This window comes from Pinus tabuliformis, chromosome 5_2, assembly GCF_031772625.1.
Source record: "Pinus tabuliformis cultivar Carrire ecotype Pingquan chromosome 5_2, CPIR1, whole genome shotgun sequence".
In the NCBI taxonomy this organism is placed as follows: domain Eukaryota; kingdom Viridiplantae; phylum Streptophyta; class Pinopsida; order Pinales; family Pinaceae; genus Pinus; species Pinus tabuliformis.
In genome coordinates this window covers 632,993,005-633,007,682 of record NC_142306.1, presented here as the reverse complement: position 1 = coordinate 633,007,682, position 14,678 = coordinate 632,993,005, and the positions used below count along the sequence as shown (strand labels likewise).

Genomic DNA, 14,678 nt, shown 5'->3' with positions numbered 1-14,678 from the left:
GGGTGGCTAGCCCCCCTCTACGGGGTCCAGGGCAATGCTCTATGGAAAATTTTTTTGGACCCTATATTAGGTGGGGTGAACCTAGCTATGGTTTTGTGCATAGTTTTCACACATGGTTTTGGGCGCAATGGTTTTCGGTCCATGGTATTGGATGATTTGACATGTATATATATGTATTGTAACATTGAAAGAAACATAATGAAAAATCAATCTGGTAGTCTCGGTTTTTGGATCCAAGGGAAAATCTTTGTGTATATGTGTTTTATGTGTTATGCTCTCGCATTGTGTATTTTCTATGTTTTAGAATTCATATGCAGGTAATTTATGTACGGGGTTAAAACCTACAGAGCCAACATGACAGGCTAGTTGAAAGATCTTTCTTCGCTCGCTAATTGATCCAACAAAATCACCCAACTTTGCAAGAAGTTTTTTGTGCTCTCTTGGCCATATAAGCGACATGCAAAGATGACCAAGAGCTTATATGCCTTCAACAGTATCCTTGTCTTGTACACTTCGAAGGGTGTTGTCCTGAACTTGGATGGCTCTTTCACCCAGCTATTCAAGATGTCTCTTGAGTTTGCACTGCTGCTGAGTCTGGTGAAGGGTGTATCCATCATGATCACCAGTTGTGGCAAGTGATACATCTCCTGAAAGTACTTCACCATGAAGATAGAAATTCTATTCCACTGACACTGCTCAACACCATTGTCTCTGGATCAGTCTGTGAGACAATCTAGTGGATCATTTCCACGCATGGAAATGCAGGATACCTACATGTAATCCAGTACAAGCGAGACTTGTGTATGTTGACATAGACCCCACAATTTTCTAGATTCTCCTCAACTGTGCTTGAAAAGGTGACATTGATGTCCTGCCATTTCATCTCGATCTCCTTATCTATGAATAGCTTGGTGTCTTAATAGATGGGAAAGCTCATAGACACTTTCTCAACTTCATCTCCATTTGCATTCTCAACGGTTTCCTTTGACCCTACTCTCCTAGAAGCCATTGTACCTATACTACTGAGAGATGGATGAACACCTGTGATACCTGGAGACAGAGCAACACTCATGGCAAGGACAATGTGAGTTGAAAACAAAAACAAATTGAGGACTCAAATGCAACACACCTAGGAGGCTGACTGCCAAAATTGCGCAGGACACGGTCTGGACTGTCAGTGGGCTGACTGATTGCTGAAACTGTGCGGAGCACAGTTCAGTTTGGCCTGTTGCGGACTAAAACTGTGAAATGCGTAGTTTCAGTAAATAATTACTGCAACCCAAAAAATTGCATCTACAAAATTTTGGGGCCCAATAGGGCACTTCCTCTCAAAATTGTGAAGAGAAAGCTTGGAGGCCAGTTTTGCGCCAATTCTGTGCAATTTTGGGGAGGAAGGTAGAGCCTTCATTCTTAGACATGTGCAGTGCAATTTGGGCCAAGGCAGCCAAGACCCATCGATGGGCGACTGAAAACATAAAAATCTTGAATGCATGGTGAAGCTAAGTGCAGACAAGAGTGAATGATCATGCATGCAAACAGTGAGTGTAGGATTCAGAAAATGGGAAAACAAGTAAGTGTGTGAAGCAAATCGCCGCAACAGCGACCGTCAATGTAGAAACAGTGTTATGCATGCGACAACAGTGAGATGCAACGAAAAACTAAAACAATGCTTCTACAAGCTAACATGCATTAAAATGACAGCAAGAGTTCAACAAAACCAAGCAAACAACACTCACACAAACTGAAGTACAAAAAGCGATAGAAAAGCAGCAAAAGACATGAAAAGCGGACTTACCGAAAAAATCTGAGATGAGTGTGCCGAATGCTCCTGGATGCGATGTGGGAAGCCAGATCTCCAATATCGATGTGAAGAATGAGCTCTGAAGCGTCGAATAAATAGCTTTTATAAGATAGAGGTTTTTGATGCGCATGCCACAAATCTAGGAAAAAACAACACTTGGTAGGAGGTTTCTAAAACGGATTTTGCATGTAACCTCTAGCTGCTATAAATGGATCCCTAAAATCTAGGGTTGCTTTTTTCTTTTTTCTTTTTTTGGAAAAGTAGCCTATGCATGAAAATCAATATTTCTCAGTCCTAGACGGAACCGGTCAACATGAGAGCACATGCAACAGCTTGCAAGCCTTGGAGTGACTTTTGCGCAGTTTCTGGGCTGAGCTAATCTGGTTGTCCCTCAGGCTCTCTACAATTTCTGGACTGAAGCCTTGGCTGTCAACCAAAATTGCGCAATTTTTTAGAGCAAACCCAGTGATGGGCTACTCTGCGCAATTTCAAGAGGGAAGGCTTGTAGGAATTTACAGGGTAAGTTCCTCAGATAAAACACCAAAGGACACCGCTCAGAAACAGATCATAGATCAATACACTAGTATTCTTGACGTGGTTAAAACCCTCAAAGAGGGAAACAGTCCACGACCTGAGCCAACGCAGCCACTTCAGGCAATTTATTAATAAAAAAAAGAAAATTTACATAAGCTTCTCTCATGAACGGTCACCCTACAAATGACCCTCCATGCTATTTAAATAGAGATCATGGACCAATTGAGTGTTAAGCCACAGATCAAGTGTCGGTAATACCGAGGAGAGAATGAACCGTCAAGTCACTTCATGTCTAGAACATATCGTGACCGTCTGATTGTAAGTTACAAAAGTACATAGTAAAGAAACACACTTTACCTAACTCTACACTAGACCAAGTTATATTTAACTATTTCCTATGTGTTGGAATATCCTAACAAGGCTACCTGGATGCTCTGCACATTTTTGGAGAGCAATAGGTTGCCTAGATGATTTGTGAAATTCTCGAGAGGAAGGTTGGTTCCCCTCCAGATTTGTGCAATTTTCCAAGTGAGCATAACAACCAGAAAATGACTAAGCTATGGAATGTCAGCCTGCGGGTGGGAGGCAAAAAAGCTATCAAACACAAGTTGATAAGCCACTAAAACTCAACTGATTCATGTGTACCTGGATAGTGCAAGACATGCTTCTAAGGATGGTCAGTGGGGAGGTTCCAAAATGAAGCTAAGGCAAAATTTTGGAGGGTGGTTGTAGCCACTACAACAAGTTAATATGGGGTTTGCTTAGGGCTTAGCATTCCCCTCTCCTTTAAACATGGTTATCCTCAACACTTGTTAATTTTAGGTGTTTTGCACGAATAACGCATCTTCCCATGTCACCTCTTCCACCAATAGGTTCTTCCATTTTATGAGGTACTTAGTAATTGATCAATTTCACAGTTGTTTAATCCTTGTTTCCAGGATTGTTTATAGTTCTAGTATGATTTTCCCTTCTTCATCAATCTGAAGTAAAATATTTCAAACTGGGATATTTTCATCAATTAGCTAATTTATTTTTCTTATTATGTTGCTTTAGGAACATCTATTTATATGGTTATAGTCTCAAAATTACCCAATCCCCCACTTCAAATCTCTTTCACTGTGATGTTGATATGATTTTTGTTTCATAATATTTTGTGTTATAACCAAGTCCTCCTTCAGGAGTTTGAGAACATCTTTTTGGTTCCCTATGTGGTCCTCTACTACTTGAGCCTTTGCATTACCTTTCAAGGGTGATGTGATGGATGCGGGATGATATCGATAAAGTTCCATAAATGGGGGCATTTTTTTATGAAGTATGAAAGGATGTGTTGTACCACCAATCTACCAAGAGAAACCAATTGACCCATTGTGTCTATTTATCATATGCAAAGTAATTAAAATATCCTTCTAAACATTTCTTCAAATTCTTAGTTCGTGCATCGAATTAGGGATGCGAAGATGATTTTTGAACCAATTGAATACCCAAACAAGAAAATAACTCAATCTAAAAATTCCTAGTGAAAATTCGATCTTTGTCAATTATAATAATCTTTGGATTCCATGTAGCTTTCGAATTGTTTCCATGAATTATGTTTCCGCTATACTTACTTTAAAAGGATTAGAGAGAGAGAAAATGGGCTAATTTTTTAGTCAATATATCATTACCATAATGGCATTCTTTCCTTCAAATTTTGCTAAACCTATAATAAAATTCATTGAAACTTCTGCCCAACATTGACTTGGTATGGATAATGATTGTAGAATACATGGGGTCTTGATTGTCTCTCCCTTACTCTACTGGTGGACCACACATTTGACCACAAACGTTGAAACATCAAATTTAAGACCTTCCTAGAAAAATTATTTCTTGAACCTATGGTAAGTTTTTAAGAATCCTAAATTATCTTCAATAGGAGAAGTGTGCAATTCCAAAGTGAAATTTTGTTTGATATGGGAATTATAACATAAATATAGGTGGTCTTGATACCACAAAAAAATATTCTTCCAGACAAACTTATTTAATGTACTTGGGTCCTCTTCTAGTTGTTCAATGATCTTACATACCTTCTGATCTTACTTCCATTTAGTCCTTGCTTCTTGCACTCAATCAAATTGCATAAAAAAATTATCACATAGTAAACATTGTATTCATGTTCTTTCCTTGAAAGTGCATTTTCCACCATGTTATGTTTTCCCTTTTTATAGATAATTTTAAAATCATAATAATATTTGTAACCCTTTTATTGGCTCTACTGGAGATATTTTTTTCTACAAGAAGTATGTAAAACTATCATGATCTGTTTTTCCTTTGAGTGTATTCCTATTAGGTAATTTCAAACCAAGGAATAACTCCTAAATTTGGATTGTAATTGCATTAATGAGAATAGACTTATATAATGTAGAGGAGTGATGCTTGGGATTCGTCTTCCAAATTCAGATCCTATTCTAATTGTTCATATTCCCTTTATTTACATATTTACAAGTTATTCACCCAATCCCCAAGGATTGGGTGTCCAACGTCCCTCCCCTCGTAATATGAAAGTGTGTTTGTGAGTGTAAGCATCATTCTGAATTTTTCAAAATTTTCTCTTACAAGTGCTTTAGTGAAGATGTTTGCTTGTGGAACAATATGATGGAAACTTGACTAAAATGAGGGGGGGTGAATCATTTTAGTACATTCATGGACATAAATTTCTTCTATTTTAAACTCATTCATTTAACTTTTAAATGAAAAACTTAACACATTATTAATAGGATATTAAATATGTGAATATCAAGTAATAAGTAAACCATAACATCACATCAACACGTAACAACACATATGGACACCAGATATAAGTGGAAACCCATAAAGGGAGAAAACCGTTACTTTGTTGTTGTTGTGATGCAAATGCAAGCACCCACTCCCTTTTTAAATCCAATTTTTTGTAGGCTCAAACTTATAGGATGTTGCTACCTCAATTTTTTTGCAAGCTACAAATGTAAGGAACGTCCTACTCCCATAAGTTTTCTTCGAGATACAACCCATGAGAGAATTCTACCTCAATAGGCTCCAACCTATATTTATCAAGCTACAACTTGAAAGGAGACTACAATCCCCTGATAAATACAAGAAACAATATGTTGGTTTACCTGACCTATAACTCTACATACTTCCATCTCTGTCTCTGCTTCTTCTTCCTCTCAAATTTGCTTCAAATTAGTTCTCTATATGTGCTAGGTAACTAATGGATAGCACTTCAATCAGCGGTCACATCCTCTATCTCTCTAAGCATTCAACCCTCCAACCTCACACAATTTTATAAATAAACTTTGATGGTTGTTAGTATTCCACACACACGAATCTAAAATGAAAAAACTTGTATTTTTTCATTCCAAGGGTGTCTCTTCAATTCCAAAATTGTTTCAACTCTTGAATATTAAAATACATAGAATGAATTTCGCCATATCCAAATGACATGCATTCATATTCTTCATGTCAAAAAAATAAATTTCAACATATTTAAATAACATGCATTAGTATAGTCCACCTTTAAAGGTTACAACAACCAGAGGCCTGACATTTGCAAGCCAACATCTCTTTGTTTTACACACATTTGTAGCTGCCATAGACTTGCACCAAAATATTCTTCATGCCTTTGCCTTTTCCTTTATCTTTGTCTTTGTCTTGCATCATGTCTTTGCCTTGCTTCTTTACCTTGCATCAAAACAATTTATACAACATTATATCATTAGAAACAAATAAGCATGTGTGAGCAATAAGGATATGTAACATACAAGCTCCAAGAAAAGCATGTCATCAATGACACCCTATATGAAAGCAAGCTCCAACAAGTTTCTTTCCTTCACCTCCAATGCATGAATTAACACAAGCATTCCATCAACAATACTTGTTCAATTTTGCATACATTAACTAAGCCATCATATTGTGTTGCTCTTTGTCTTCACCCTTTGCATCACACCTTCTTCAACATTTGCAACATAAAATCTACATACATCAACTGAGATCACATCATCACAAGCATAACAATCCTACCAACACAATATCATAAAATAGCCATAGCATCACACCATATGGTGAGAACACCTACTCAGCATCAATAGTCTCTACAACATACCTTACAACATATCAAGCATACCAAGTTGTTTTGCAAAGATGATATGTTAAACATACCTTGATGCTCATAAATCCTCACGCACTTCTATCAATTATCATAAGCATAACAAGCATCAATCATTAAGCAACATACTTTGTCATCAAGCATACCAATGATCAATAATATAATAACATAAAAACATAAGCATATGTAAGCAATTCAATAATAAGCATCACAACACCTCATCAACTATGCATCCATGAATAACAACAATAATGGAATATCTCTTGTCGCTCCTTTACTTCTCCTTTGTTGCTCCATTTTTTCTCCTTTTCTATTACTTTCATCACTAATCAACATATCAAGAATACCAATCATACATTTTCGCTCATGTTATTCCTTTTCCATCAATGACAACAATGCCAGCAGTGTCCCCCTTTTGTTAGAAAATTATATATTCAGAGCAATGGAACACATAGAATATTGCATAAATATAAACATAGAAAACGCATAAAACCATAGAGACATAGAAATACGTGGTTCACCTAGTTTGGGCTATGTCCACCCCGAATAGCCAGTCCTTCCTTTCTATTATCCAACAAAATGAAGAGACACAACCTACAACAGATCCGTTGTAATATCCTCTGTTTTCTCTCACAGCCTCACCTCTCTGTTTCTCGCTTGGAGAATACACATCTATTACACAACCACAATACAATGCCCTCATACAAAGAGAGGGGTTGCCTTCTCGGGCAAAAAACCCTAAACTAAACATAAGTTCTATCGTCAGATCATCTGCGTAATGAACGGCCTAGATTGATTAGAAATTACTATACTTTTACAAGGCAATTTTACATTTATTTTTAGCTTTGGGGGCGCTGCCCCCCCCCGCTGGCCCCCGGACCCCCCAGCCTGGGGGGATCGGCCTCCTCGAACCCCCACGTGGGGGACAAGCCCCCGCCCGCATGGAGGGGTGTACAAACTTCCTGGGGTATACATCCGGCTGAAACAAAGACCTCTAAATAATCATGCTCCATACCCAACAATCTCCCATTTGGAGAATGATTGTAGCAACTCCATGGCTGCTTCATTTGCTGGACAATGAATCCTCTTTGGACCTGGCTGTTTCTCATCTTCATCGTCATCCTTGAATACCAATTGAAACTAAGAATATTCTTAGTTTCTCCCTGGTTACAACTTTTGTTAGCATATCTGCAGGATTCTAGCTAGTGTGTATCTTTTCCAGCTTCAACTCTCCATCTTCCAACACTGATCGTATGAAATGGTATTTGAGCTGTATGTGTTTAGTCCTGGAATGAAATGCTGAGTTCTTTGCAAGATGAATGGCACTTTGGCTATCACTGTATAGCGTGCCCATATCATGTTCCTTACCCAATTCACCCATAAACCTTTGTAACCAAATCATTTCTTTACTAGCCTCTGTAGCAGCCACATACTCTGCTTCTGTTGTTGAAAGTGCAACAACACTTTGGATTTTTGAAACCCAATTGACTGTTGTTCCGCCTACAGTAAATACATATCCTGTAGTGCTCCTCCTGTTATCTCTGTCACCTACCATATCTACATCAACATATCCCTGTAGAGAAATGTTTGAACCACCTAAGCATAATGCTTGATTTGTGGTACCTTTTAAATATCTGAGAATCCATTTCACTGCCATCCAATGTTCCTTTCCTAGATTTTTCATGACCTGCTTACAACTCCCACTGCATGTGCAATATCAGGCCTTGTGCAGACCATTGCATACATTAAACTTCCAACTGCTAATGCATATGGAACTTTAGACATATAATCCATGTCTTCTTGAGTCTTTGGGCACATTTCCTTACTAAGTTTGAAATGGCTAGCAAAAGGTGTACTAACTGGTTTGCATTGTGCATATTAAATCTTTTCAACACCTTTTGTATGTACTCATTCTGAGACAATGTTAATTTGCGATTTTTCCTATCTCTAGTTATTCTCATACCAAGGATTTGTTTTGCAGCTCCCAAATCCTTCATTGCAAATGAATTTGCCAATTTTCTTTTGAGCACATTTATTTCCTGCATGTTAGACCCTGCAACAAGGATGTCATCTACATACAATAACAATATAATATATCTACCATCATTTTGCTTTTTCAGATAAACACAATGATCAGAGTGACATCTAATATAACCTTGTTCAGACATAAACTTGTCAAATTTTAGATACCACTGCCTTGGAGCCTGTTTTAAGCCATACAAGCTCTTCTTCAACCTGCACACTAATTTCTCCTTCCATTTTACCTCATATCCTTGTGGCTACTACATATATATCTCTTCCTCCAAATCTCCATGGAGAAAGGTTATCTTTACATCTAACTACTCAAGATGTAAATCTTCAACTACTTCTAGACTTAAAATAGTTCTGATTGAAGTCATTTTAACAACAGGAGAAAATATTTCATCGAAATCAATACCTTTCTTCTGTGCAAACGCCTTCACCACAAGTCTAGCTTTGTACCTTTGTTTTCCTCCATCTTCTTCCTTCAGCCTGTAAACCCATTTAATCTTTAATGTAGTTTTTCCTACAAGCAACCTGACTAAGTCCCAAGTCTGGTTATGCATTAAGGAGTCCATCTCTTCTTCCATGGCTAGCTCCCACTTCTTCCTGCTTTCAACATGCATTGCTTCTTCATAACATTCGGGTTCACCAGAATCAGTCAACAATAAATAATATAATGAAGGAGAGTATCGTTCAGGGGGTATACTTATCCTGGTAGATCTTCTAACACCACTTTCAGGAGTTTGGGGTGCCTGTTGCTGTTGTGATGGTTGCTGTTGTTGTGGTTGTTGATTATTATTATCTTCAGGCACCTTTGCTTTTTCAGTGATGTCATCAAGAACTGTGTATTCCTTGTTTTCTTTTTCTTGTTTCTTTTTCTGCAACTAATTCTTATACAAGACCTTTTCATTGAATATTACATTTCTGCTCCTAATGATTTTGTGATTTTCATAATCATATAAGCGATAACCAAAATCATTAACACCATATCCAATAAAGGTACATTTCTTTGACTTTGCCTCAAGCTTTGTTCTATTTTCTTTATTAATATGGACAAAGGCCTCACAACCAAAAGGCTTTAAAAATGAGTAGTTTAACTGTTTACCTATCCATGCTTCCTCTGGAACACCACCATCCAAGGAACTTGAAGGCCCTCTGTTTATTAAATAAACAGCAGTATCTACAGCATCTGCCCAAAATTGTAAAGGCAATCTTGTATGCAATCTCATGCACCTTGCACGCTCCATGATTGTTCTATTCATCCTTTCTGACACACCATTTTCTTGTGGTGTTCTTGGAACTGTCTTCTCTCTGCGAATTCCATGCTCTAAACAGTACCTATCAAACTCTTTGCTGCAATATTCACCTCCATTTTCTGATCTGAGACACTTCAATTTCTTTCCTATCTCAATCTCAACCAAAGCTTTCCATTTCTTGAAAGTATCAAATACATCAAATTTATTCTTAATACAATAAATCCAAGTTTTTCTAGTTGCATCATCAATAAAAGTAACATAATAACGAGAGCCACCGAGAGATGATACCTGAGCAGGTCCCCATACATCTGTATGCACAAGCTCTAATTTTTCGCTCTTCTTTTCTTTCCCAACTCTGAGAAATCTGACTCTCTTCTGTTTTCCATAAATGCAATTCTCACAAAAATCTAAATCAACATTCTTCAAACCTGGCAACAAATTCCTTGAGTGAAGAAACTTCATCCGCTTCTCACTCATGTGTCCAAGCCTATGATGCCATAATGCTGCATCTGCTCCTTTGGAAGTTAAAGCATTAACAGAGTTAGAAATACCATTGCATAAAGACAATGTACCAACCTTTTTGCCTTTTGCTATTACCAGGGCTCCTTTGGTGACCTTCCAAGCTTTATCTGTGAAAGTTGTCACACAACCTTCACCGCCTAACTTCCCTGTTGAAATCAGATTTTCCTTCAAATATGGAACATGCCTTACCTCCTTTAGTAGCCATTGGTTTCCATTCTACTATTTTACAATAACCTTACCCATTCCAACAATTTTATAGGGTTTATCATCACCCAAATGGACTTGTCCAAAATCTCCTTGAACATAGTCATGAAAATATTTCTTATCAGGTGTGGCATGGAATGAGGCCCCTGAATCTACCACCCAGGAATCAGTAATATTTTCGAAAGAAAGAATAAAAAATGTAACACCTCACCTATCACATTTGCTTCATGATTGTTTTCTTGTTGTGCATCTCCTTCTTTTCCCTTCTGAGATCTACAGTCTTTCTTTAGGTGTCCTTTCTTTCCACATTTCCAGCACACTATCCCTGATCTGGACTTGGATCTGCCTTTCCTTGATTTACTGCGATATCCTGAGCTCTTTCCTCTTTCCATTTTTCTTCCCCTAGACTCTGCACTTAAAGCATTACCCGATGTCTCATCGGAGCTTTTCCATCACGTTTCCTCGCTAAGGATAGCACCGACAACATCATCAAACTTTAAAGTACTCGATCCAGAAACAGAGTTACTAATGGCCATTACTAAACCATTCCAACTTTCTGGCAATGAGCACAAGAATAACAGAGCTCTAACTTCATCATCAAATTTTACCCCTATAGAACTTAACTGACTTGTAACAGTATTAAACTCATTTAAATGGTCTGCAACAGATCCACCTTCCGACATCTTCATATTAAATAATTGTTTCATAAGAAATACCTTGTTTGAGGCCGAGGGTTTTTCATATAGTTTTGCCTGTTAGCGCTTGAAATTTCACCTCACGCTGAGAAAGGTAAACCTCAAGACTACATCAAACCATTTAGCCTCGTAGCTAGCCCTACGGGGCAGGAGAAGGCTCTCTTCGGTCAATCTCGGCAGGTCTTCAATGGGATGAGATGACCAACAAGGTAACACTGATATTAGGCTAGTAAACTGATTAAAAAAGTTGATTTGGGGTTTTTTGGGTTTTTGGTGGCAAATTGAGGAATTGCAATTTTGGGTGCGGGGATTTGACACAGTTTCTGCAGGGGCTTCTTTGGGGCGAGGTAGGAGACAGTATTGATGCCTTAAACTGAGTTGAATGGATGAGAAAGACAGGTGAGGAGCTAAGGAGGGCAAACAATAACTTTGAATCCTCCTTAAACAGTAGAAAACATTGAAATTAAACAAACTTAAAAGCAGAGCATGGCAAGCATGAATTCTTACTTTAACACTTCATTTGTTTAATATGCAGAAGTAAAGAAAGGAAATGAATCACATAACAAAGCTTACAAGAACATTGAGAAACACACCATCAACACATGAGTCCACAAGAATCCCAAAGAGGACTGCAAAACCCTGGTCTTCCTTAGCCAAAAATTACAGAGATACAATGAATAATACAATGATAGCCTCTCCCTCAAAAGTCCAACCATGAAAATGAGTAAGAAAGTACATAATATAGATGATCTAACCTCTTTCCCTACATCCATAGGTCGAGCTCACTATCCTAGGAGCTGTTTCAACCACTTCTAAACTAAGCACTACAAACTAGGCAGTCAAAACAACTTGCCTCTATAAGCTAGGAAACCAATCCATTCATTAAATATTTACCTTTTACATGAATGAATCTTCTAGAAGTGTTAAACAAGAGTAAAAGTGTCTTAGAGTTACAAAAATTACATCAAAGATAATCATCTTTAACCCCAAAAAGTCAAACTGAGTCAAATCTGCGTTTTCTGGGCTGTACAGTGCAATCTGGCAAAAAACTGCCTCACAGGTCGCGCCCCCCTGCCTGACGGGTCGCGCCCCTTTGGAGCTCTGTTTGAGGCACTTGCAGGTGTCCAAATTGAGCAAAAGTGGGCTTGTTGGAAATTTCTGTGAGTCTACTTTCCAACCCAACTAGAATTTTTGAATATGGAGTTCATTTGCCCTGTCAAAAACCAATTCTCCCAAGACAGCTTTCTGCAGTTCAAAAAAGTGGCAGAAAGTCAAATTTTGCATGTATTTTGACCTTCTGGAGGCCCAAAACTCCATAAAAACTCAAATCCATCCATGGGCATATGTAACTTTGCATAACAAATCAAGAAATGCTGAGTTTTTGTGAAAAGGAGTTGCCATGACAAAGGGTCTCACGGGGGGTGAGACCCGTTAAAGAGCCAAAACCTGTAAATTACCCAAAAATGCTAAAATTACCCGAAATTCTCAAATTTTTTTGGGATTTGAGCTGTGGCTAGGATATTGAGTGCCATGATCTTTGAGTAAAGCCTCAGCCAAGATATGGAGTGGATTGGTCTTCTTTTTCCCCTTTAGGGCCTCAGACAACCGCCTTTGAAACATCTTCATTTTGGCCTTGCACACATGCATTCTTGCCCAGTAATGATTTTTCATGTTCCTCAGCAACTTTTTCTCTTGGTTGGCCTTAGCCAACAGCCTCTCTAAGTGTGCATTCACCTGGATGAGCATGGACTCTCGGTCAGCGGGCAATGGATCACCGGGTCTTCTTCGGTTCAAGACTCGGTCACTACAAATCCTGCATAACTCATCAAGTGCCTGCTCATCTTCCAACTGTTTGTTGCGCTGGTCAAGGTAGGTGATGGTCCATTGTGCACCCTCTAGTCTCCTCTGTACCTCAACCTCTGACACTGATGCTTGGTCATCACTCTGCTCATATGTTTCGGTTTCTGACATGTTTGAGGAGCAGAGTGGACAAAATGTACTGCTGTTTCTGCTTGTAAAAGTGCTGAACTCTATGCTGTTTAAAGGGGACAATGACATGAGGGAAATGTTAGGGGAGGGACCTCTTGCACAAGGAATTGGGAATATATGAATAACAGGGAATTTAGGGAATACATTGCAAACAAATATTTGCATATATACAGGCATACATGTACATAACAAGGATATAGGGAATCATTTACAAAATCACTGCATATAGGAATACATGTATAAACAGTGAACATAAGGGAATACATGTATGTAACAAGGGGACATTTGGAAACTTATTTACAAAACCTTTCACATATTCGCCAAGAAATTTTTATGTTTATAGCATGCATATGGTGAAGCAAGAGTAGGGTTTGAGTTTTTGATGCTTTGGGAGGGGGAAAGGGTTTGCAATTATTTACAACATAGCATGGGGAAAATAGATATGAATGCAAATATGAGTAAAAAGGGAAGGAGGGAAACAATTTACCAAGGGGAATACCTTGAAACAACACAAACCCTAGCACATTTACACATTAACAATGCAGCCATATAGTGTCTTGTCACTTGCATGATTTGAGGTTAAAACACAAGCATGAGGGCTTACATTCATAACCAACCACCAAAATGATGTGTAGAGAGCCTACCTTGAACAAATTTAACAACTTGTGGTTCCTTGGCAGCTCACTGGCAAAGTTCTGTGGAGAAATCCCCAACGGGTCGCGCGCCCCTGACGGGTCGCGCCAGTGTAATTTTTGCACTGGCAGAGGGTGCCTGACGGGTCGCGCGATTTTGCAGGAGGTTTTTGGAGGCCTTCCCGGTGTCAGAATAAGGTGTAGGATAGCTCGTTGGAAGGCCTTTGAGTCTACTTTCCAACCCAACTGGAATTTTTCAATTTGGAGTTTATTTAACCTATCAAAAATCAAACCTCCCAAGACTGGTCAAAAAGTGCCAAATGAGGCTGCCTCAAGGAAGAGTGCTGTTGCAGTCAACTTTTGAATGCCTTCCTCAACCCCAAATTGAGCTCATGATAGCTCATTGGAAAGGTCTTTGTGTCTAGTTATCATTTTACCCATCAAGAAAATCATTTGGCCAACCAAGCTAGGAGAAAACATGATTTTCCCAAGGTCACTTCAGAGGTGTCTTTGATTCTCCTGAGGCAACGATATTCTTGACATTTCTCTCAAACCATGACACCTGTGTAAAACGTGAAGGAGGTTTTTCTTCCTTGGCATGTTTTGGACAAACTCCTCTCTCATTTTTCCAAATGCATCTTTGATTGCTCTGAAACACCTTTTGAGTGAAACTTATCCCGATGTGTGAAACAAGGAATTTTGTCGAAATGAAGCGAAATGAAGGGGATAAGGGGCTTCTAAATTCTTGGGGAAATTTTGGGGAGTAGGGAGGGATGTTAGGAAGTAGGGGAAAGTGGAATCTTAGAGATTGAGTGAGGGGAAGGGGTCCAAAAGGGCAAAACACAAGTCCAACCTAGAAAATTGCCATGTTGTAGCTAGAAACTAGGGTTTGTGCAAAAATGA

At 38.6% G+C, this 14,678-nt stretch overlaps 1 protein-coding gene across 3 annotated transcripts in view; it reads right to left on the bottom strand.

Moving 5' to 3' along the window:
* The window catches only part of LOC149160633 (glutathione S-transferase L2, chloroplastic-like), a 103,017-nt gene that overhangs the window by 73,605 nt on the left and 14,734 nt on the right, over positions 1–14,678 (bottom strand). The window contains exon 5 of one of the 3 annotated variants that reach the window (XR_016261802.1): positions 5,865–6,031. The exons of 1 other annotated variant lie outside the window; for it this stretch is intronic. The gene's annotated coding sequence lies outside the window, so the exon portion shown is untranslated. The remainder of the gene's footprint in view (positions 1–5,864; positions 6,032–14,678) is intronic. One more of the 3 variants, XR_016261803.1, reaches the window with a different exon arrangement.